The 23,303-nt window shown below is 35.8% G+C and overlaps 1 pseudogene across 1 annotated transcript; it reads left to right on the top strand.

The window, feature by feature from the left end:
• Window positions 1-770: 770 nt before the first annotated feature.
• Window positions 771-4,062, top strand: LOC149565617 (uncharacterized; annotated as a pseudogene). The gene is made up of 4 exons (XR_016361384.1): window positions 771-1,192; window positions 1,329-1,454; window positions 1,550-3,546; window positions 3,663-4,062. The product of XR_016361384.1 is annotated as an uncharacterized LOC149565617 (transcript).
• Window positions 4,063-23,303: the final 19,241 nt, after the last annotated feature.

Raw genomic sequence — 23,303 nt, 5'->3', positions numbered from 1 at the left:
TGACACTTTTGAGATCTCTAAAGTCCACCTCTGTTTATGCAAACCAATTATATGATATTTTTAAAAAAGAATTTAAAGGTCTAGTGATTTCACCATAAATATGTATAAGTTTATGATAATAGCTTGTCAATGATCCAATAAATTGCACATATTTTTTATGGACTTGTGAAATGAAAATTACTTCTCAAGATAAACATATACTTCTTTATGACAAATTCTAGGACCCAATATCTCACTTAATGAACCCCAAATGCATGCTTGGAGCTCTTAGAAAAGAATGTTCTTGTAAAAATTTTAGGACTATTCCATATGATAAATATGAACAATTTGAATTTTATTATAGACACTATTTAAAATTAAATAGCAAATTTTACTATCTATGATACTACCAGCTTCACAAATTGTACCACAAAAATATGAACATTTGATAATAGCATGAATAAACTAAGCAACAATAGAAGAACATGCGCTTCTTTGTTTTACCAAATACCCATTCAAAATTTAAATTACACATTTTAAAGAACATATTACACAATGACCTTAAATATTGTATCAATTTATTAAAAGTCTCAGTAAATCCTTTTAACTATATCCATTTTCCCCAATTTTCCAAATGTGAACTATAGGTATTTGTTTTAATTTTAGTCAACATTTACTTGACTATTGAATGTAAAAGCTGTTACATATTGTTACATATTGGCCGACTATAAACTTCATTTAAGAAGAGATAAGCAATCGCACTAGGAAGTGGATCGTGTCTGTCTTCGGAAATGAATATTTTGGAGGCGTCAATGCATTGTAAAGGTCGGTTCAATCTTTTCTTTCTCTTCACTTGTTTTATCTTCGTTGCGTTTTCGTACGATGCGTTGGAAATTCAGAATCAGATGGATGCAGAAGCTTTGCTTGAATTTAAAAACTCTGTGAAAATGGATCCAACTCATTCTTTGTCCAACTGGGTAAATAGAAACAATGTTTGCAACTGGACTGGAATGACTTGCAATAACAATCAGAGGGTTGTGAGTCTTGTTCTCAAATACAGGGGATTGTCTGGTACCATACCCCCTCACTTGGGCAATTTGTCTTCTCTCGCAATTCTTGACCTCTCTCATAATTACTTCTCTGCCCAAATTCCCCATGAACTTGGCAAGCTAGAAAAGCTGCAGTACATGAAGCTCTGGGAACACCTTGCAAGGTACAATTCCAGTTACTCTCTGTGCCTGCACTAATCTTGTAGAGCTCCGGTTGAACGATAATCTGTTGAGCGGAAACATTCCAGCCGAGTTGAGTTCCTTGCATAACTTGAAGAAACTCAATGTCTCCTTCAACAGATTGAATGGTATCATCCCTCATGCTCTGGCAAATTGCACTGCGCTTAAAATCCTAATTCTAGAGGATAATCTTTTGACGGGCACCATCCCCAGTTCATTGAGCAACTGCACTGTTCTTCTCTGGAGGTGCTGGATTTGACTTCCAATTCCTTGTATGGCACCGTTCCACTAGAATTGGGTTCACTTACTCGACTGAAGGAACTGTACCTCACTAAAAATAGCATTGGAGGATCAATTGATTTTGTCACGAACTATACTGATTTGGAGCTTATGGCGCTAGGGGGAAACATGTTTGAAGGTACAATTCCAGAGGGTATAGGCAAATTGCAAGCGATGGAATTGTTGTACAATCAGTTCAGCGGCAGAGTCCCCGAATCTATAGGAAATCTTTCCGACATCTATTTTCTTTCAATAGGTGTTAACAGGTTCGAGGGAATTGTTTTTCCATTTCTTTTGAACTGTACAAAGTTGAAGGAGTTTTCCATCTCCAACAATCAGCTGAGCGGTGTGGTGCCTAAGGAATTGGGAATGCTTACTTCTCTGCGAATACTTAGCCTTGCAAATAATAGCCTGTCAAATGGACACTCTGCTACATTTTGTGTATTAGATATGCTTTCTAACTGCTCCATTCTTGAGGTGCTGGACCTTAGTGAAAACAATTTTAGTGGCACTTTGTCAAGCGGCATAGGAAACCTCTCTCCCAAGCTATCACGCCTGTACTTGGATTACAACAACATCACTGGTAGTATACCAGAAGAGATTGGCAACCTTACTGGATTGACCGATTTCATTATCAGTAATAACAGAGTATCTGCGCAGGTTCCGAGTACATTAGGCCGTCTGAAGAATATACAGCAGTTGGATTTCAGCTCCAACAAATTACAAGGCAGGATTCCCTTAGAACTTAAGATGCTGGTAAGCCTGGAATATCTACGCCTCAATCTAAATAATATTTCTGGAATGATTCCCTCATTTCTAGACAGTCTGCAACAGCTCAGGAAGCTTGACTTGAGTCATAATGAATTCAGAGGAAGGATACCGAATGCCATCGGCCAATGTTTTCGCCTCGAAATGATTGACCTCTCATTCAACAGCCTCACGGGAAATGTCCCAATGGAGATCTCAAGCCTCCATTCGTTGGCATTTTATCTCAATTTTTCCCACAATTCATTGACAGGAAGATTGCCTTCGTTGGGAGGAATGCAACACCTTCAAGCAATTGATATCTCAGCTAATAAAATCTCCGGACCAATCCCTGGCGATATTGGCAGTTGCTCGGGATTGCAATATCTAAACCTGGCCAACAACAAATTGGAGGGAAGGGTGCCTGCATCAATAGGGCAGCTTAAGAGTATTGAAACCATCGACATGTCTTTCAATTTGTTGTCTGGTCCAGTGCCACTCTATTACAAATCTCACCATGCTCAGGCATTTAAATTTCTCATACAACAACTTGAATGGATCAGTCCCAAATGAAGGAGCTTTTAGAAACCTAACCGCAACATCATTTTTGGCGAACTTGGGACTGTGTGCAGCCTCGGGCTGGTTGAATTTACCAAATTGCACAAGCTCTGACACAAATCATGCTGCGTTGAACAAAAAAATTGTATTGATTGCTTCAATTGGCACTTTCCTCATATTCTGTTGCATTTTGGGGGCATTTTACATTTTCTGAAGATTCAAAAGGGCGCCAATGACAAACAATCTGTTGGGGGGAAGGTTTCATGCAGATTTCTAGCCAGGAACTTCACACAGCAACCGAAGGATTTAGTGCTGCTAACAAAGGGCTCTTGTCCGATATAAGTTATTCGACAAGGACCCTCAAAATTCATACAAACACTTCGTCAGGGAATGCAGAGTATTGAAAAAAATAAGGCACCGCAATCTTGTGAAAGTCTTATCCTCTTCCTCTGCTGGGGATCTGAGGGCTCTGGTAATGGAATTTATGGCACAGGGGAGCCTAGAACAACGCCTCCACATGGCTGAAACAGAGTGCAACTTGAGTTTGAAGATGAGAATGAAGATAGCACTTGATGTTGCCCACGGGATCGCATATTTACACCACGATTGTTCTCCTCCAGTTGTTCACTGCGACTTGAAGCCCTCAAATGTGTTATTTGACGAAAGCATGACAGCCCATGTTGCTGATTTCGGAATTTCTCGCCTATTGACATCCCCTGTTTCAGCAAGTAGCACAGCAAGTGCTACATTGCTCCAGGTAATCACCCACACTTACATTTTTTTTAATCTAAGCGTTTGTCTTGTCGAGTTTGTTTCTTCCTCGTATTAAACTACGTCTTCCCAATAACAAAATCACATGTTAATGTTGCTAAGAATATGGACTGGGAGGAGAAGTGAGTACCAAGGGTGATGTTTACAGCTTCGGGATGCTCATCCTTGAAATGGTGACTAAAAAGAGGCCCACAGATGAAATGTTCAGTGGGGAAAACACATTGCCGAGATGGGTGAGAAGAGTATTCCCAGAGGCAGTGGAGGAAGTGGTGGACAGAGAATTGCACGTTGATCAAAGGACTGCGAGCGAGTCAAGTAGTAGTAATGTTGCACATGTGGAAACTACTGGTGAAGGATTAGGACTACGATGCACAAGTGAAAATGCAGGGGATAGACCAACAATGAGAGAGGTGGAGGGTGTGCTGGAAAGTGAAGTCATCCATCCAAATAGCAGCACAGATCAAAGTAAGAGTAGTTAAGTACATATTATTTATGGGGTGAATCTCTTTCTGCAGCATAAGTCTTTGCTACCTACAAATGGGTTTCATCTTCAAATAATTATTAACTAATCTCAGAAAATAGATATTTTGTTTTGTTTAGGAACACTACACTAATTTCATTGAACAACGTTGTCTATTTAAATAGTTTATAAGAATGAACTGTGATAAATATTGAAATTATTAAAAACGGAGTGCTTTCTAAGTTCTTTCAGTTAAGTTTTTATTTCTGTCATTTTAAAGGTGTTATGAAATTATTTATTATGTATGCTTTGTGTAGTTTTTAATAAATTTTGTTTATCATTTTAAGAAAGTGTAGATATCAAACTCACACAAGCTAAGATGTCAAATCCCACTCTTTACAATATCATTATATTGGTCAATAAGAAAGGAAAATATGAGCCACAAATAGTACTAGTTAATGGAGGAGATCTATTGTTTTATTTCCTCAAAATGTTGTTTCTACTAAAAATGATTGTAGAGATGGCTTTATATAATTTGATCACCTAAACAAGAAGATAATGATCATCCTATACCATCCCACAGGTAGCATTCGGGAAGCCTCCTAATAAAGGAATAATTGTTGTTATGTCACTATGTGATCCTATCTTCTCTTTTTGTAGACATTGAAACACCCTTAGGTATGCAATCAAGTTTGGTACAATTGTGAAGTTTGTCAATCTTTTAACCATTTCAACAACTACAAAGACAACAATGCTTCAATCAATGAGTAACTTCTTAACCTCGCTTTGCCATTTTTTTAGAGGCAACACTTGTGAGGGGTATGAAACCACACTCTAGTTGATCATGAAGTCATAGTTTCTCTCCATCACTCGATGGTTGTTTTTATACCTGTAATATTTGTTGTGTATGTTAGAGTAGTATATAGTTAAGCTATTGATCTTTTACAGAAGGAACATTTAAGGGTTGTAGGTAGAAAACCTTTTAAATATTATATTTAGTAGAAATGGTTAAAGGTTTGTTGGTAGATGATGAATTTCAACACATGATCATGTGAATTAGTGTTAAGAAGAGGCAATGGATCTTCATAGTGTAGGAGCAATCGATTTGAGAGTGTAGGAGGCAATGACACAAGATTTGTAAATGCCACTCACATATAAATGTAAAGTCGGGATTAAAAATCAAGAGGATGCTAATAGAGGTTGACACTAGTTGATTAGTACTAGTAGACAATTCATGAAGGTTACATAATAGTAAGACAAGTTAGATTGATGCAAGCTCCAAATCATTAAGTAATTCCCCTTCTCAATGGTCCTTTTAGATTAAGGTTTGTTCTTTAATATGTCGTGCACATTATTTTTTGTTTAGTGTTCATGTTTTTCTTGTGAAGATCAACAATGTTTGTTATATGTTGTATGTTTACGAGAAATGTTAACTATTTATTAATAGTTTAACGTTATTTAATCTTTAGATCCTTGTTTTATATATATTTGGTGTTTATTATCTAAATGATTGAAAACATACATCACAAATTCATATTTCACATTCTAAAATCTGATAGAATATATACACATACACATACACATACACATACACATACACATATATACACATATACATATACATATATATATATATGTACATATATATATACATATATATGTACATATATATATACATATATATGTACATATATATATACATATATATGTACATATATATATACATATATATGTACATGTATATACATATATATATACATATATATATGTATATATACATGTATATACATACATATATATACATATACATACATATATATACATGTATATATCTATATATACATATATATATACATATACATATACATATATATATATATATATATATATACATATATATATACATATACATATACATATACATATTATATGTATATATATATATATATTTATTCATTTATAATACTTCAAATATAATTTTTATGATTGTTTTATTTCTTTTGATCCTAGATCAAAAATTTAGACAAATGACATGCTCTGGTGTAAATCTCACTATATTCTAGCATTTAAATCTCACATACAAATACTTTACATATGGTATATTGAATCCATGATTGTCCACCCATGTCAACCCATTTGACAAATTTTTCCACATAGCTGCCTCAACTCATGTAAAGATAAAGCCCAACAATACTTGAAACTTTTGTGTTTGTCTTCCTTCTTTTCTTCACTTGCATCACTTTTATTCTAAAAATAAAAAATTAGCTCTTACAATTGGGATGATATGGGTTGGGAGAACAAGTTATGGATAAGGAAAATTTTTACAGCTTTGAGATGTCTTCCCTTGAAGTGTAGTTAAAAAAATTATGTAGTCACAATATCTTTTACAAAGATAACACATAATTAGCAAATGGAGCATTAAAAGTATAAGATCTATTGAATTGTAAGTGATTCAAATTTGAGAAACAATATATCCATTTAAATAAAGTGGAAAACAATCAAACACAACTTTTTACTAAGTTCCATATAAACACTTCTCATTTAAATAAATTGAAGTTACATTGTTTGAGGAATATTATTTGAAAATTGAACTAGTAAATTTGTGTGTTTGTTATAGTTTAATGGTTGAGAGAGTGCCAAGATTAATGTTTGGAATATTTACTTTCCTACCAATCTTATTTGGGTTATGTTATTTTGTTTCAAGAATGTAAAGGCATATAACCTACTTTTCTTGGGTTCTTTCTTTTGGAGATTCTCTAAAAGCCTTGTCTCACTAAATACCATGGACTTCAATATAATAATGAAAAAATATATTAAAATAACAACTTCTTGTAAAGTGAGTATGTGAACCCATAATATAGTTTCCCCAAAAATTAATGGAACCTCATAATTATTACAAGGTTGTTCATCAAAAACTATATACCACCTATCCCAAAAAGCATGTTTAATCCCAATATGATTTTAAATCAATGTATCTAGGAAACCTCTTTGAATCAAGAGGTGAGGTCTCATTGGTTGTAGTGTCAATGAAAAGAGCACATATATCTACTGTAGTTATCAATCATCTTCTCACCCCATGATAAGATCCAGTAGCATAAAAAAAATGACTTATATCCATATATTTACCCCATGTTGTAACTTTCCTAGAAACATCCTTGGTAGTATTGGCCATTGATTATAAGGTTGTGGCAAGGGATGAATGATTCTCATAGTTAGAGGTCCCCAACCTACTCACTAACTAACAAATTTGGGTTGTATTTTGTGATAATTGATTTAATAATTCTCTAGGTGTAGTTTGTAAAACATTTATTGGAGGAAATGGTGCATTTCTATCTTCAGGGTCTTGTTGTTGTGTACTTTCTTGGGGGTAGTGTTTTGAGAATCAACTATGAATATATTAATAAATAAATAAAATATCAATAAAAGGTATATGACATTACAATTAATTTTCAAACAAAAACAAAAAATGCATTATTTGAGGTATACTAACTTATGCAAAGACGTGGCATGGTGGAAATTTGTTATAGTTTGCAAAACATGATCAGGTTCTTGTTTTGAATCCTTACTCTCTATTTCCACCACATGGTTGAGTGTACATGTATATGTAGATGGTCATAGGTTAACCTATGTCCCTAGGGGCCCTAGGACCCCTAGGAACGCATTTGGTCACCTATGACCCCCCTCAACGCATTTCATGACAACATATGTCCCTAGGGGCCCTGCCTAGGGCCCCGAGGGACTGATTTGGTTAGTTTGAATCGATGCATTTCATGAAGACACATTTGGTTGGCTTGAATGCGTCGAGAGGGATCATAGGTTCTCTCGATGCATTGCATGACAACATATGTCCCTATGGGCCCTAGGGACCCATTAGAAATTCATCGAAAGGGGTCACTAGGGGCCCTAGGGACATATGTTGTCATGAAATGCATCGAGAGGGGTCATAGGTTAACCTATGACCTCTTTCGATGCATTTCATGACAATATTATATTTAATAATAATAACCATATATATTATTATATATAATAATCATCATATAATATAACTATATATATTTAATAATAATAATATTTATCATATATATTACTATATTATATTTGGTTATAATAATAATTATATTTATAACTATATTATATTTAATAATAATAATCATAATAATCATAATAATCATACATATTACTATATATAATAATAATTATAATCATATATAATAATAATGGTTAATAATAATAATCATAATCATATGTAATAATAATAATGCCCACACTTCCCAAATTTTTGTTTCCCTCCAAAATTTCCAAAGTGGGTGGTTCCCCTTCCAATTGGAAAATTTGAACTTTTCAAATACCCGATTTCATATCGGGTATCTAATCTGTAACTAGATACCAAATTTGAAATTGAGTATCCGATTAGGCCTGGTATTTACCAAACCTATTTGGTCAACCCAAAAAACATGTTTGAGAAGGGTTTCACTGACACTCAAACTTCGAGTAGCCATTTGACAATATTATTTTCATCAAAATTGAATGAAACGAAAAGATTTTTTTTATAACACTCTCAAGATTCCATCAATATAATTGTTGTCAAATTTTGAGTTCGATAAGTATTTATTAGTTAATTTTCAATGAAGATGATTGTAAAGTGTTGATTAACATACTGATTGAAAAATAGCTATAACTTTCAAATGGTATAACATTTTTGAAATCCAAAAGTTGTGTCACATTCTATGCTTTGCCTAGTATAAGGGGGGGGAAATAATAATTTGGTAAAGTTTTCAATGAGTTAAGGTGGTCAGACATAGGAGTATTTTTATTCTGAAAAAGTTTTAGTAGAAAATTCATATTTAATTATTTTTTTGGAATAAAAAATACCCAAAAATATGCATCACATCCGGGCATGAATCTACTTTTTATATCTATAATTATATTTAAAAATATTATCATTTGATTTTGATTAAGTTGGTTAGACATACACCTACTTTTTGTTTTCACAATGAAATTTTCATAGTATTGCATTAAAATCCAAACTTTTGACCAATCAAATTTTTTTTCTCTAGATAAAGCCTAGTAGTTTAGATACTACATTCATTTTCCTATAGATTATTTTCTTACAACTTTTTGATATAACGTCCAGAACCACTTTAAAATTATGTGTCAAGTTGACATAACCCTGATTTGCTAGTTTTTCACTACCACTTAAGGCCATAGTTTGGTTGACCATGATCCTGCACATATCCTTCAATAAAATTAAAAAATCAATATATTGTTATATAATTTATCTTTTCAAAGAATACATATATTTGATTGCTAATAATAAAAATACAATTACAAAGTACAACTGTTAGATGTTTTCTAACCATGAATTTCTTCTTTAGTAACTAAAAAAAAATTTAATATCAAAAGAATATTTGATTTAACACCAACAAATTTGATGTCTTATAACTTGTATTCACGTGGCTTCTTCACACAATTTTGATACTATTGGGGTGTTTCTGGCAGCATCAGCTATGGTGGAACATATTTGCACCTAGCCAGCAACCAGAACCCTGCCTGTTTGTCTTAGCATGTGCCTGGGCATATGCACCGAGTTGTGGTGCCAAAAAGATGACAAGGTTTTTTTTTTTTTTTTCTAATTTTCAATAGCGCGTACGTGCTATGGCTCGGGTCACCCAAGCCATAGTACATACGCACTATAGCGCGTACACGCTATTCTGATATCCAAAAAAGTTATATGATGGGCTGCAGACCCACGGCCCATCATTTTATTTTTGCTTTTTGGCTCTCCAACAGTGCATACGCGGGTTTGATAGCAAAAATTCACCACCATTTGCCAAAATGCCTCCTCATCAACGAAATCCAAGACAACGAGCACACCGACGACAATGAGGTAAGTGATATAAACTTAACTTTGCATTGTTTAATATGTTTTCCATATTGTTTTATTGGTTTTTGATATTCTTTTGTAGGGTTTTTACAAATTTCATTTAGATTTGTTTATTTAGTTGGATTTCAATTGATTTTTTATCAGGAAATGTCCATAATCAACCGAAAAATCCACAAAACCCTCAAGAACCTCAAAATCAAAACCCTCCTCAAGAAGAACAACAAATTCCACAACCCGAACCAATTGCAAGACCTTCGCCAGGCACACAAGAAAATATAAGAAATGAAATACAAAGAGGCAAAAACTGAATTAGAAAGACTCATTGCTCGGTTGAAAGAATCCAGACAAACCAATCCAATGAGGGCTCAATTGGCATCATCCCTCGAATCCATTAACACTCAGATAGCCTCAGTTAGTGGTCAGTTAGATATTTGGCGGGCTAAGAGGGATGAACAAAAAAGATTTTATGCAAATAAATTGTCATATGAAGATGTTAAAAAAAAAGAAATATCAAAAGGTAGTATATGTGCATTATTTAGAAAACCTAGTGAGCCAAATACTGTTAGAGAGGGTACTAAACGATTCCCCTTCCATTGGTGTATACACGATGCTATTAAAAATAATTTTTGGGATAGATGGTGGATGGTTTTTGATGCCCCTCCTTGCAACAATCACGAGGTCCCCATGTATTTTTTGAGGAAATTATATTATGAGTTTTTCCTTGGGGAGATCCCCAATTATTTTGATATGTTAGACTCCCAGGGTAGAGGTGGGAGGTCATCATTTGAGAGGCCAGGAGTACGTCGTGACCCTAATGTAGTTAGGGCACCTGTGGTCCATCCACAGCACGAGCATATGATTATTCCTTCAGTTGTGAAGGAACATGTAGAGGCCAGCACTCTAGGGACCATTAATGCTTTGACGTAGACCCTCATCCATTCCACGAGCCCATTAGTTAAGGGGGAGCCTTCTATGCGTCGTGGTCACATGTGCACTTCATGCGGATCCCTATGCACATTTGGCACTCATGCCGGAGATGCTGCGGATGATGGGCTTGTCACCGATGAGTTCCTGAACGAGACATTTGGCATTGACACATAGGTAAATTACTAATTTGATCACATTTCATATGTATAGTGAATGATTAATTAATTAGCATTTATTGACATTGTTCAAAATTTAGGGTCAAAGTGTTGCTGGGCCTAGCAGCGATCCTCCAGGCCCATTTTTTGTCCCTTCGACGAGTCCTGAGGTATGTATCAATTTAATCATTTTAATTAATACATATATTTATTACGTAATCATATTAAGGATTGACAAAAAAAATTATGCATGTGCATCAGTTCTCCACAGGACCCTCAACCTTTACCACAGACACAGAGTAGAGAAATCATACGAGCTTCACACAGGTACAGTTGTTTCATGTTAATTTAATTCATTTGATTATATTTATTCCATGTTTCATGTTAGATATAACGTGTATTTTATGACATGTAGCTCATGATGTCAGACACACCTCCTCATCTATGGCAGTCTGTTGATAGTGGAGTGGCTGCAGCTGTGGCTAGCTCACAGCCACTGACGGAGGTATGAAAGAATTTTCTTCATTTTAGTTGTTGTTTATAATAGTTAATCTCAAAATTTCTAATGTTATTTATAAGTGATTATATTTATTGAATTGTTGTAGGGTCTTGTCACGCCTGATCGTCCACGAGCATTTGAGGTGGACTTACAGAGTGACTATTTGTTGGGGGTAAGAAAATAATTGATTTTGTGTGTATATATATTTGATTTCAACGTATAATAAATATTGATTCATATCTACTTTCTTTGTATCAGTTGGACCTGGAGAAGAGCCTCAACAAGAGGTCAAGTGAGCGTGTCAAGAGGGCCCCGTCATCTCCACTGTCTCCCTCCACACGACGGCAGAGGACGTCGAGAGACTTGTTTCCTTCCCCTCGTGGGAAGGAAAAGATGTAGTTGAGATATTCGATATATATATAGAGAGAGAGACTTCTTTCCTTCCCCATGTATATATATAGGCATCAAAGAGACATATTTGACAAACATTTGATGTACATATGACATTCTATATTTGATGTATGACATTTATTTGATGTATGACATTATTGGTTAATATATGATATGTTTGTTCATATACAACATTATTGGTTATCATAATATATTATGTGTTTGTTAATGTATATTACATTATTGGTTATCATTTTATATTATATGTTTGTTCATGTATGACGTTAAATTAGATATGTTCGTGTATGACATTAAATTAGATATGTGCATGTATGAAATTAAATTCAATTGCTAGAGAGTTGTCATTATGTCTACCAACTAGTAGATGTTATTTTTTGCTTTATTAGTATTTCTCAAAAACTGCAAAGAAGTTGTTTCTGGTGAATAGTTGTAAACAATTGTGATCATCGACTTCATGTACTCATGGCTTTGGCTGCAAACACTTGTAACTTTGGCTATAAGCATCCATGGCTTTGGCTATGTGCACTAGTGGCTTTGGCTGTGAGCATTTATGGCTTTGGTTGTAGGCACAATATAGCCTTGGTTGTAGGTTGTCTTTCTTGCTACATGTCAAAGTTACCTCCAAGAATATCATTAGTCTAAGATCATTACAATTAAAATACTATGACATAATACCTTGGAAATAATAGTCTTTAACCCATTACTTTATTTGTTAAAACATCATGTAGTATCTACTATAGTGCTTCTACTCAAATATTTTTTCAAAAATACTTAGTATGGCAAAGAAATGTCTATGGAAAGCTTGTCAAATAGGATATTGAAGAACTAAATGTGGACAGTCATTAGTACCCATCAATAAGAACATGGACATCTTTCTCAAGCAAGCCATATGACATTAGCTTAATTTATAAATTTCCTTTGCAAATAACTAGAAGATGCTATGAATCTTAATACAGAGTTAATCACGAACTCATTATTCCATCCAAGAAGCATATATCACCCTAAGCCAATTAACCGACAAAAATTAATTCAATTTCAACAAAATTTTGAGTATAACAAGCATCTTAGGGATTCTTACAAGAATTAACACGATGTTCACAAGAGCATTACAAGTTCTTGTAATGCTATTTCACATATTGTAATCATATTCAATTTTGAATGGCCATTTGTGTTACAAGCATAAATTTTCTTTAAGGTCTTTTAATTCTAGACATGAATTTTATTCTGAAGCTTTTCTATGACAACCCACTCAATGCATATATTGTTGTTCCACATTATGCTGATTTGACTTTCATTGGTTGATTTGGGTCTAGACATGACGTTATTCACTACCCTTTTTATATATTATTTTTTTGTAGTGAGGTACTAGCCTGAATGAATGTATTAATCATCGAAGTTGTGAACCTTGGTCGAGATCCTTACAAATATATTTTCAAATTGGACCTCAAATAGTTTTCTCAGTCACCCCCTGTACACAAATACTGAAATTGTTTAAATCGCAGAGAAAACTCAAGACTCACATGTTTCCAATCAATATAAATGTTTAAATCGCTTCTCTAATTTTTTCTATTTATGATCTTCTTAAAACTTAACTTTCTAAATGCATTGATGGGAAAATAAAGATCTTCTAGGAACTAAAGGCTAATCATGTTTAATACTTACAATTATTTGTTTTTATCTAATAATTAAAAAAGATTGTACAAGTGTTTTCAAAGAGCAACACTTGTCACTAACATCATAAGAAGGAATATCCAAGGAGAATTACCACTGATCCCCCACCACCAAATTCAAGAGAAAACAAAAATCCACTACTAAAGAGATAGTAACAACGATCATCCCTAGTCTCTCCCTTATCACAAAATGATTACCATCAAAATTTGCATTTCCAATTGTGTCATGTGTGTTGAAGCGATAGTAACATTTTCACTCTCTTACCTAATGTCTCCCATTTATGAAACTCCTGGGGAAGGGCAAGGCCATCTTCTCAATACTTCAAAATACAACGAGTTCCATTTTTTCCCATATTGATAATCGTTGACTTAAAGTATAGTCAAAGTATTGACAGCCCATAGGAACTCAACCTTTGAACATCCCATCTATAAATGACCTCATAAAGAAAGTTCAATAAACCTGCATGAAATAGTGAAACAAAAGTTGCATACTTGTGAAGATGATCAGACTGCAGGTGATCAATATGTCTCAAATCTATATTCAGTTCTTTTACTATGCATATAAATGGTTTGTTATATAAAAGACTTATATCTGCCAGATAAATAATCATTTTCTTAGTATGCTATCCTTATCCTTGGCTGATCTCTGGTCTCTGCAACACGGTCCTGTAGGAACTGGAATCTCATCCATATCTCGCACGAGCTCCGAGATATTCCCCGTCAAAGATTGCAGCCCTGTGGCATTTAGTGACCCTTAGGGACATTCTGGTTGGCGTGCCTGAGAACGTTCAAGCACTGAAGGGGACAAGACGAGGTTGGGGATAGGGTTTACCTGGCCACCCAGAGCTAATGGAGCAGACAGTTTGATCCCACAATGAAAGATGAGAGAGATTTGGCAGTTGGCAACTTTGTACTGGCCAACACTGCAAGTTTCAACATCACCCGAGATGGCATTGTAGAATGAAAACAAAATGCAATCTCGAAAAAGAGAGAGAGGTTATTGTAGGTCTCTGCAACACAGTCCTGTAGGAACTGGAATCTCATCCATATCTCGCACGAGCTCTGAGATATGCCCCGTTAAAGATTGCAGCCCTGTGGCATTTAGTGACCCTTAGGGACATTTCGGTTCAGCGTGCCTGAGAATGTTTGAGCACTGAAGGGGACAAGACGAGGTTGGGGATAGGGTTTACCTGACCACCCGGAGCTAATGGAGCAGACAGTTTGATCCCACGACGAAAGATGAGAGAGATTTGGCAGTTGGCAACTTTGTACTGGCCAACACTGCAAGTTTCAACATCACCCGAGATGGCGTTGTAGAATGAAAATGGAATGTGATCTCCAAAAAGTGAGATAGGTTATTGTAGGTCTCTGAAACATGGCCCTGTAGGAACTAGAATCTCATCCATATCTCACATGAGCTCTGAGATATGCCCCGTCAAAGATTGTAGCCCTGTGGCATTTAGTGACCCTTAGGGACATTCCGGTTCAGCGTGCCTAAGAACGTTCGAGCATTGAAGGGGACAAGACAAGGTTGGGGATAGCGTTTACTCGGCCACTCAGAGCTAATGGAGTAGACATTTTGATCCCACGACGAAAGATGAGAGAGATTTGGCAGTTGGCAACTTTGTACTGGCCAACACTGCAAGTTTCAACATCACCCGAGATGGCATTGTAGAATAAAAATAGAATGCGATCTCCAAAAAGAAAGAGAGGTTATTGTAGGTCTCTGTAACACAGTCTTGCAGGAATTGGAATCTCATCCATATCTCGCACGAGCTCCGAGATATGCCCCGTCAAAGATTGCAGCCCTGTGGGATTTAGTGACCCTTAGGGACATTCTAGTTCAGCATGCCTGAGAACGTTCGAGCACTGAAGGGGACAAGACGAGGTTGGGGATAGGGTTTACCCGGCCACCTGGAGCTAATGGAGTAGACAGTTTGATCCCATGACGAAAGATGAGAGAGATTTGGCAGTTGGCAACTTTGTACTCGCCAACACTGCAAGTTTCAGCATCACCCGAGATGGTGTTGTAGAATGAAAACAGAATGCGATCTCCAAAAAGCGGGAGAGGTTATTGTAGGTCTCTATAACACGGTCTTGTAGGAATTAGAATCTCATCCATATCTTGCACGAGCTCCGAGATATGCCCCGTCAAAGATTGCAGCCCTGTGGCATTTAGTGACCCTTAGGGACATTCTGGTTCAACGTTCCTGAGAACGTTCGAGAACTGAAGGGGACAAGACGAGGTTAGGGATAGGGTTTACTCGGCCACCCGGAGCTAATGGAGCAGACAGTTTGATCCCACGATGAAAGATGAGAGAGATTTGGCAGTTGGCAACTTTGTACTGGCCAACACTGCAAGTTTCAGCATCACCTGAGATGGCGTTGTAGAATGAAAACGGAATGCGATCTCCAAAAAGTGAGAGAGGTTATTGTAGGTCTCTGTAACACGGTCTTGTAGGAACTATAATCTCATCCATATCTCACACAAGCTCCGAGATATGCCTCGTCAAAGATTGCAGCCCTGTGGCATTTAGTGACCCTTAGGGACATTCCGGTTCAGCGTGCCTGAGAACATTCGAGCACTGAAGGGGACAAGACGAGGTTGGGGATAGGGTTTACTCGGCCACTCAGAGCCAATGGAGTAGACAGTTTGATCCCACGATGAAAGATGAGAGAGATTTGGCAGTTGGCAACTTTGTACTAGCCAACACTGCAAGTTTCAACATCACCCGAGATGGGGTTGTAGAATGAAAACGGAATGCGATCTCCAAAAAGTGAGAGAGATTATTGTAGGTCTCTGCAACACGGTCCTGTAGGAACTGGAACCTCATCCATATCTTGCACGAGCTCTGAGATATGCTCCGCCAAAGATATTTGAATTCATAGTGTTTAATGAGAATATAGTTGAGGCTTGCTTTACTTTTCTATGTTAAGTTTGGATTTCAATTTTGGTTTCCCTACTTATCTATGTGAAAGTTCCACTTTCATAAGTAACATGGATGCAATAATACTAAATTAAGTATAGGTCCATGGTTCTAGAAGCTTCACATAGCTTCTCTTCAACTATGGATCTTGTACGCATTGTACCATGACTATTGGTGTTGTGAGAATATACAAAGCATATATATTGTTTGACCAAATGTCTTCAATGAACATGAACTATATGGAAGAAGAGAAGACATGTTGCAAAGTCTTTGAAAATTTTCTTCAAGAAATGTAAGGAGCCATGGGTGATTCATCCAAATTATTTGGTAAAATAAGAGGAGGAATGAATCAACCTTGATGATAGAGGTAAATGCTAAATAATATTTATTTAATCACATTGTTTGAAATAACTTTAATGACCTTTAAATACAATTGAAAGAAATGGAATTGATCTCCCTTACTCATGTAGATGAATAAAATTGGAATTAAAAAAAGAGAGGGACATCCACCATAAAACCATGCAATCATGCACTTCTTGATGGGAGTATCATAAGTTCATTGTTAGATGGATATGCCAAATGTGGAAGAATTAAAAGGAAAATATGTTGATTGATTGAATACAAGCATCAAACCAATGTGATAACAAAAAATCAAAGTTTATTCCATAAGGTCTAACAATATCATATAATTCATTTATCAATAATTTGAAACATCATAAGCATATGTCTAATAATGTCATACATGAATTATATGTAAAAAATGACATACATAGAAAAAATTATACAAAACATATGCCCAATAAATATTTTGGTACCTCTGTGAATGTAGTATGGCATCCTTCATTTTATAGTGTTGATCCCAAAGCTACAACACTTATTATTTATTACACATGTATGTAAATCTGTTAAGCATCAAATTCAACACCTTTGTCTGCAAAATAATGTACTATATGTTAGAGTAATAAATTCATTTCCTTAGTAATTAAATTATATTGATATAATTAATAAGTTACTTATTATATTGATATAGTTTACTTATAATTCCTTTCGATTTACAACTAATTGAAATGATTTCCCCAATTTTCCATCTAGTCACTAGAAAATTGGATTTGTTGTCTCTTTCTCTTAAAGAACTGGATCTACTAGTTCCTTTGGTCTAGAAGCCTTCCATTGAGATTGGGGTTTTGAAAGGTTCAAGGGTTGAGGAACTTTTTATAGAATATCTTGAAGAAGGAGAGGTCATGTATAATGGTTTTGAGGAAGGCTAGAGTTCCATCCAGATGGTGTTGCAAAATGGCCAAGCGGAGGAGGAGGTAGAAGAATAAATGCATGAGAAGGAGGGTCATGGGGGCAATGGATTCAAACCCACAACCAAGCTTTTATACCATTATACAAATTACAAATTATAAGACTATGCCTTTCATGATAGTCGCATTTTCATATTGGCAAATGAAGAATGACTTTTGGAACAAACATAATAAATACTTCCAAATAAAAAATGAAGCCAATGTATTGTATTATAAGCTCGAATGGTAAAGACCAAGCCCAAACATTTATTAAGGTGTAGCATTTATAATTGTCAGGTTCATGTGAAGAAGTCATCGTTCATATTCTGATTGTTGTGTAATTTGATGATAAGAAGAATAAAATGATATAGAGGTTGATAGTGACTTAAAACTTTACAAAATGCAATCAATGAGAATTTTACATTAAGGGGGGAGTAATAATCAATGTTTCATTCTCATTGTTTGAAAAACTCTTATATAAAGAGGGAGTAGACAGATGATATGGTTTAGTCTTCTTCTGAGAATCTTAGTCATATTGGTTCAGAAGGATTCATGATACAACTACTATACTTAGCGTGACCAATTGATGCTAAAAACCTTAGTATTGATGCTACAAACCTTAGTATTGACATAATTTAACCTCTGCAATTCCAGGCATAAGATGATTATCATACAATGGTACTTGAACAAAGAACACTAATAAATATTGAGGATGTGAATTGATAATACCATTTCGCAGATGATTTTGGCATCTCACCCTTTATCACTTGTGCGTCAACTTTATTAGCCCTCTTCTTTGGTGACCTACAAATGAAGAATTAGCACAGTAAAAAATCTAAGATAAGATTAAAAAAATGGGTCCTATTAAAGAATCTAATATAAATTCAAATAATGTATCTATATTCTTAAAAAATCAAAACTAAATCTCATCACTTACACATCATAACAATACGGTCCACCTTAGTCATGTGATAGTCTTGGGGAAGAGGTTGTAACATTGTATTTGGATCCCTTTTTCTTGATCACTTTTTCTCTCTCTCCCAATTCAATCTAATGAGCCAACTGGATCTGCTCGACATTTTAATGTCTCAAGTATTGCCTCATGGTCTGACTCATGAACTTTCCAAAGAATCTTATTATGTGGTTTTCCACCATATTTTATCAAGTGGACATTTGATGCGACAACAAGGTTTGAATAATGAAGATTCTTCCTCTCTGTTTGCCAATCCTCGAATAACCACAAGTTAGGATTCTTCAGAGGATATCGTCTAAGCCATGTGCCTGTTACAACCACCGCACCGACATGGTACTCTAAACCTTCACCATCTATAACTGAGTGATCCAATTTTTGTTTTGCTTCAACACAATGACACAAATAATAATTTGTCCCTTCTTCATTGTCTTCAGGTGCAATAACAGCAAAAACATGGCCTGTAGTGACAAATGTACAAAATGCGGTCATTAATTCAGAAAATACTTGGGTAAAAGTTATAAAGTTACATATATATTACTAGGTTGCACTAAATCTGACAAGCGGTCAAAGTCAATAGATGAATCCATCTCTACCATTCCAGTGCTTGTGGGGGACGATAGGTGTCAATTGGGTCCAAAACTCGTATATCTCATTTGTCCACCCATTCAGTTGACTCACAGTCATCCCAATTTTCCTCTGCACATGATGGACAATAGCATGCCATTTTTCATGTGTGGATACTCCATGAACCTGCATCAGAGCTTCTAAAAGAGTGTAACTCACTAGATCCTATTAGTGTGCAACAATCTTGATATGGTGCAATGTTAGTATTATCTATCAACCAAAAAAATCTACGAACTGTAGACTCACTTTCCTTACCTAGACCCATTGTAGCGTTACACCATTGGACGATGGATTTTGCATCTATCAATATTGCTCCATCTTTGTACTTTAGTTCTTCATGAGCCAAGGCTCTTTTAATGTATGTGCCTGCACCATCGTGCTCTCCCTTACCATGACCAGCCTCTGTGAAATTCCACATATATTGAATTCTACACAACCTATGCATCCTGCTCAACCAATAGAACATCTGTGCATTCTTGAATTGAGATGCACAATTGTCTGACCAAATAATGTGTTAACGATATGATATGCCCCTGTTAGCCAAATCTCCATAAAATAGTTGAAAACAACCATGTACAAACTCTGTAGAATGTGATCGATCATCGCTGATGTAAAAATGGTACTCCCTCAAAATCTTCCTGTCATCCTCTGTACTTGTAGGTGAATGCATGAATGTTATGTGAACAAATATAGAAACCTGTTGAGATGTATAATACTTTGCTTGCACCTCATTTTGTGGTTGTAGTGTGTAGTTCTCTGCAAAATCTACAACCAAAACAATGGTATCCAATGGAAACGTATCCTTGCACAACTTGAATTGCAAATCCAACCATCGAGCTCTATGGGTATGCCTTGCATACTCGTACATAATCTTTTCACGAAAAATCTTCATGAACTCATACACTGGAATATTTTCAATAACTAGATCACATCTTTTACCATGTTTCCCATCTTTTAGAGCATATGTCACTGTCTTGAATTTTCCGTAATCTACTATTTCATTTCCAATTGCATGTGTACTATCCATATGTTGACAAGTTGATAAAAGTTGCAAAGAACCACAAAATAAGCACGTACCATCCAAGCATGATGTTTTGTAAAATTGTTGCCCATCCCCTATTTCACATAAAATGTTGGATATGAATTCCTTTGAAGATCTTGGTGGCTCTTTTATGTCACAATCCTGCAAAACAAACTGAGAATGCAAAACTACGCATATGTGCCTAAAAACATCAAAATGGTTAGAAAATTCAATATGTATCCTACAACAACAAGTTGTGCGTGTGTGATTTATTTTCACATAAAAAGGTTTACCCATCTCAAAAAATATTTGACTTATTCGAATTTGAGGATACATACCAATAAATTTTGCAAAAAATTGTGTCTGAGTTGAGTCCAAAAAATGTTTCGCATGTGGCTCGCGATTTCGGCTACCAATCCTCCTTCTTACAACATCTCTTTGATTAGGAGAAACACGTGTGTTATTTTTCCAAAAATTTTCGATCAATGATTTCAAGGCTTCACTAATTTCTTTATCCTTTTGTGGTAGTCTACCGCTAAATGTCCATAACTCATTTTTTGTTGGATCTTCTAATCTCTCATGCCTTAGCATGGCTCTCCTTAAGGTACCTCTACCAATTTTTAATGTTTTGCTTGTCTTTCTCATGAGTCGAGCTTTCTTCATTTGGCTACTTACTATTGTCGATGTGAGTACTCATCTTGTGATATTACTATCTTTGATGCGTGATTTAGAACCCACTTTGTCATAAGCACTCATTAGATTCTTTACAATATTTCTTTCATTTGAATCATCCATCATTCTTAGCCCAAGAATCTTCATGATGGGCCTAAATTTCAAATTCTTCATCATTTCAACAAATAATTGGCATTGACCTGTAATATTTAATTCTTCAAAAAATAATATCCACATATGATTAACTTTTCTTTGACAAGTACGCTTGCTAATCTTGTCAGGCATTGATTTCAAAATGTTAGTATCAATATCAATCAAATATTTTGGTTTTCTAAAATGAATTCTAGAAGGTGTTCTAATCTCTTCAATTCTCTCAACATTTTGAACATCAATATAAGGTTGAGTGTATTGCATACCTTGAACTGAAGATGATGTGCCTTGGCAATAAGATGTAAAAGATGGAATATCACCTACTTGATGTGTTGATGTTGTGCTTTCAACATGACATGATGGAGTGTGTATATCGTTAGATCTATAAATCAGTGTCTCTTCAACATGAGAGGATGATATGACTTCAACATTGGAAGATGGTGTAGTGGATGATATGACTCCAACATTTGAAGATGGTGTAGCGGATGATATGACTCCAACATTGGAGGATGGTGTAGCTTCACAATTCAATTGTCTTCTTGAGCATAACAATCTCATTCGTTCTCTTTGTCTTTCTAATTCTTCCTCCTTGTTTCTTTGTACTGGTGGTTCTTGATCCTCTTCGAAAGTTAATTCTTCATCATTGCTTTGAAATTTTCTTTGTTCACGTAGTAATTTCATTTTATCTCTTTTAATTGTCAAATCTCTCTCCCTATCTGCATTTGTTTGAATCTTTGGTTTCTTCCTTGGCATGATGATGATTTCTACATGTCAAATTATTCAAACATCCGAATTACTTAAAATGTGTAAATTACAAATTATTCAATTACATATAAAAATTATAATTATTTGAATGAATACACAATATATATCAAACGACTTGTCAAATTTCTAACCATTTCGAAATAACATTTCATTCAAACATACAATTTTTAATGAATTCACTATATATTACATAACATATCAAATTATAATCAAATTTGTATCTATATATCGACAAACAATATTTAAAATGGATTTCACTAACCTTTTCTATTAAAAGAATATTCGAAAATTCTTCAAATCACGTATCCAATGATTGAATTTGGTGTTTGCTAGCTTCCAAAAGTGTTGAAATAGTGTTTGCTAGATGTTGAAACCCATGTTTTCTGTCGGAATAACAAAGAGCATAATAGACCAAAAGTTAAAAATGGATGAAATGGGCCCCAAGGTTAGTTTTTGACCATTTTTTGGTGATTTGAGATAGCGCGTATGCACTATAAAGCACGTACGCACTATAGTGCGTACGCACTATCTCAAAACACATCACTCCCCATCCTCCCTGCTCTCTCTCCCATCCCCTCCCTCTCTCTTTTCCTACTCTCTCCCATCCTTTACTCTCTCTCACCCTCCCTCTCCCACCACCTACTCTCTCTACCTCTCTCACCCCCTCTCCTCTCCTATCCCCGACTCTTTAGATCTCTCACACACACTCTTATCCCCCCTATCTCTCTCCCTCTCCCTCTCCTACCACCTAATTTCTCTCCCCCATCCCCTACTCTCTCTCTTCTCTCCCATCCCCTACTTTGTCTCTCTTACACACATTCCCATTCCCCCTCTCTCTCCCTCTCCTGCCGCCTACTTTCTCTCCCCCATCGTCATACTCTCTCTACCACCCCCTACTCTCTCTCTCACCCTCACACTACTACTACCTACTATCTCTCTCTTTCAAGTTCTCTCTCTCCCTCTCTACTCTCTCTCCCCCATCTTGTACAAGCTCTCTCTGCCTCTCCTACTCTCTCCCATCGCCTACTTTCTCTCCCCCATCCCCTGCTCTCTCTCTCTCGTCTCCCATCCCCTACTCTCTCACACTCTCACACTCTCCCCCATCCCCTACTCTCTCTCTTCTCTCCCATCCCCTACTCTATCTCTCTTACACATACACCCCCATCCCCCCCTCCCTCTTTCCCTCTCCCATCGCCTACTTTCTCTCCCCCATCGTCGTACTCTCTCTCTGCCACCCCCTACTCTCACATTCTCACACTTTGTCCCATCCCTTGCTCTGTCTCTCTTACACACACACACTCCCATCCCCCCTCTCTCTT

The sequence above is a fragment of the Cupressus sempervirens genome, chromosome 3 (assembly GCF_028749045.1).
Source record: "Cupressus sempervirens isolate cs-2001-9-10 chromosome 3, ASM2874904v1, whole genome shotgun sequence".
Classification (NCBI taxonomy): Eukaryota; Viridiplantae; Streptophyta; class Pinopsida; order Cupressales; family Cupressaceae; genus Cupressus; species Cupressus sempervirens.
Note: the sequence above shows the minus strand (reverse complement) of the source record. Positions and strands in the feature narration are given on the sequence as shown.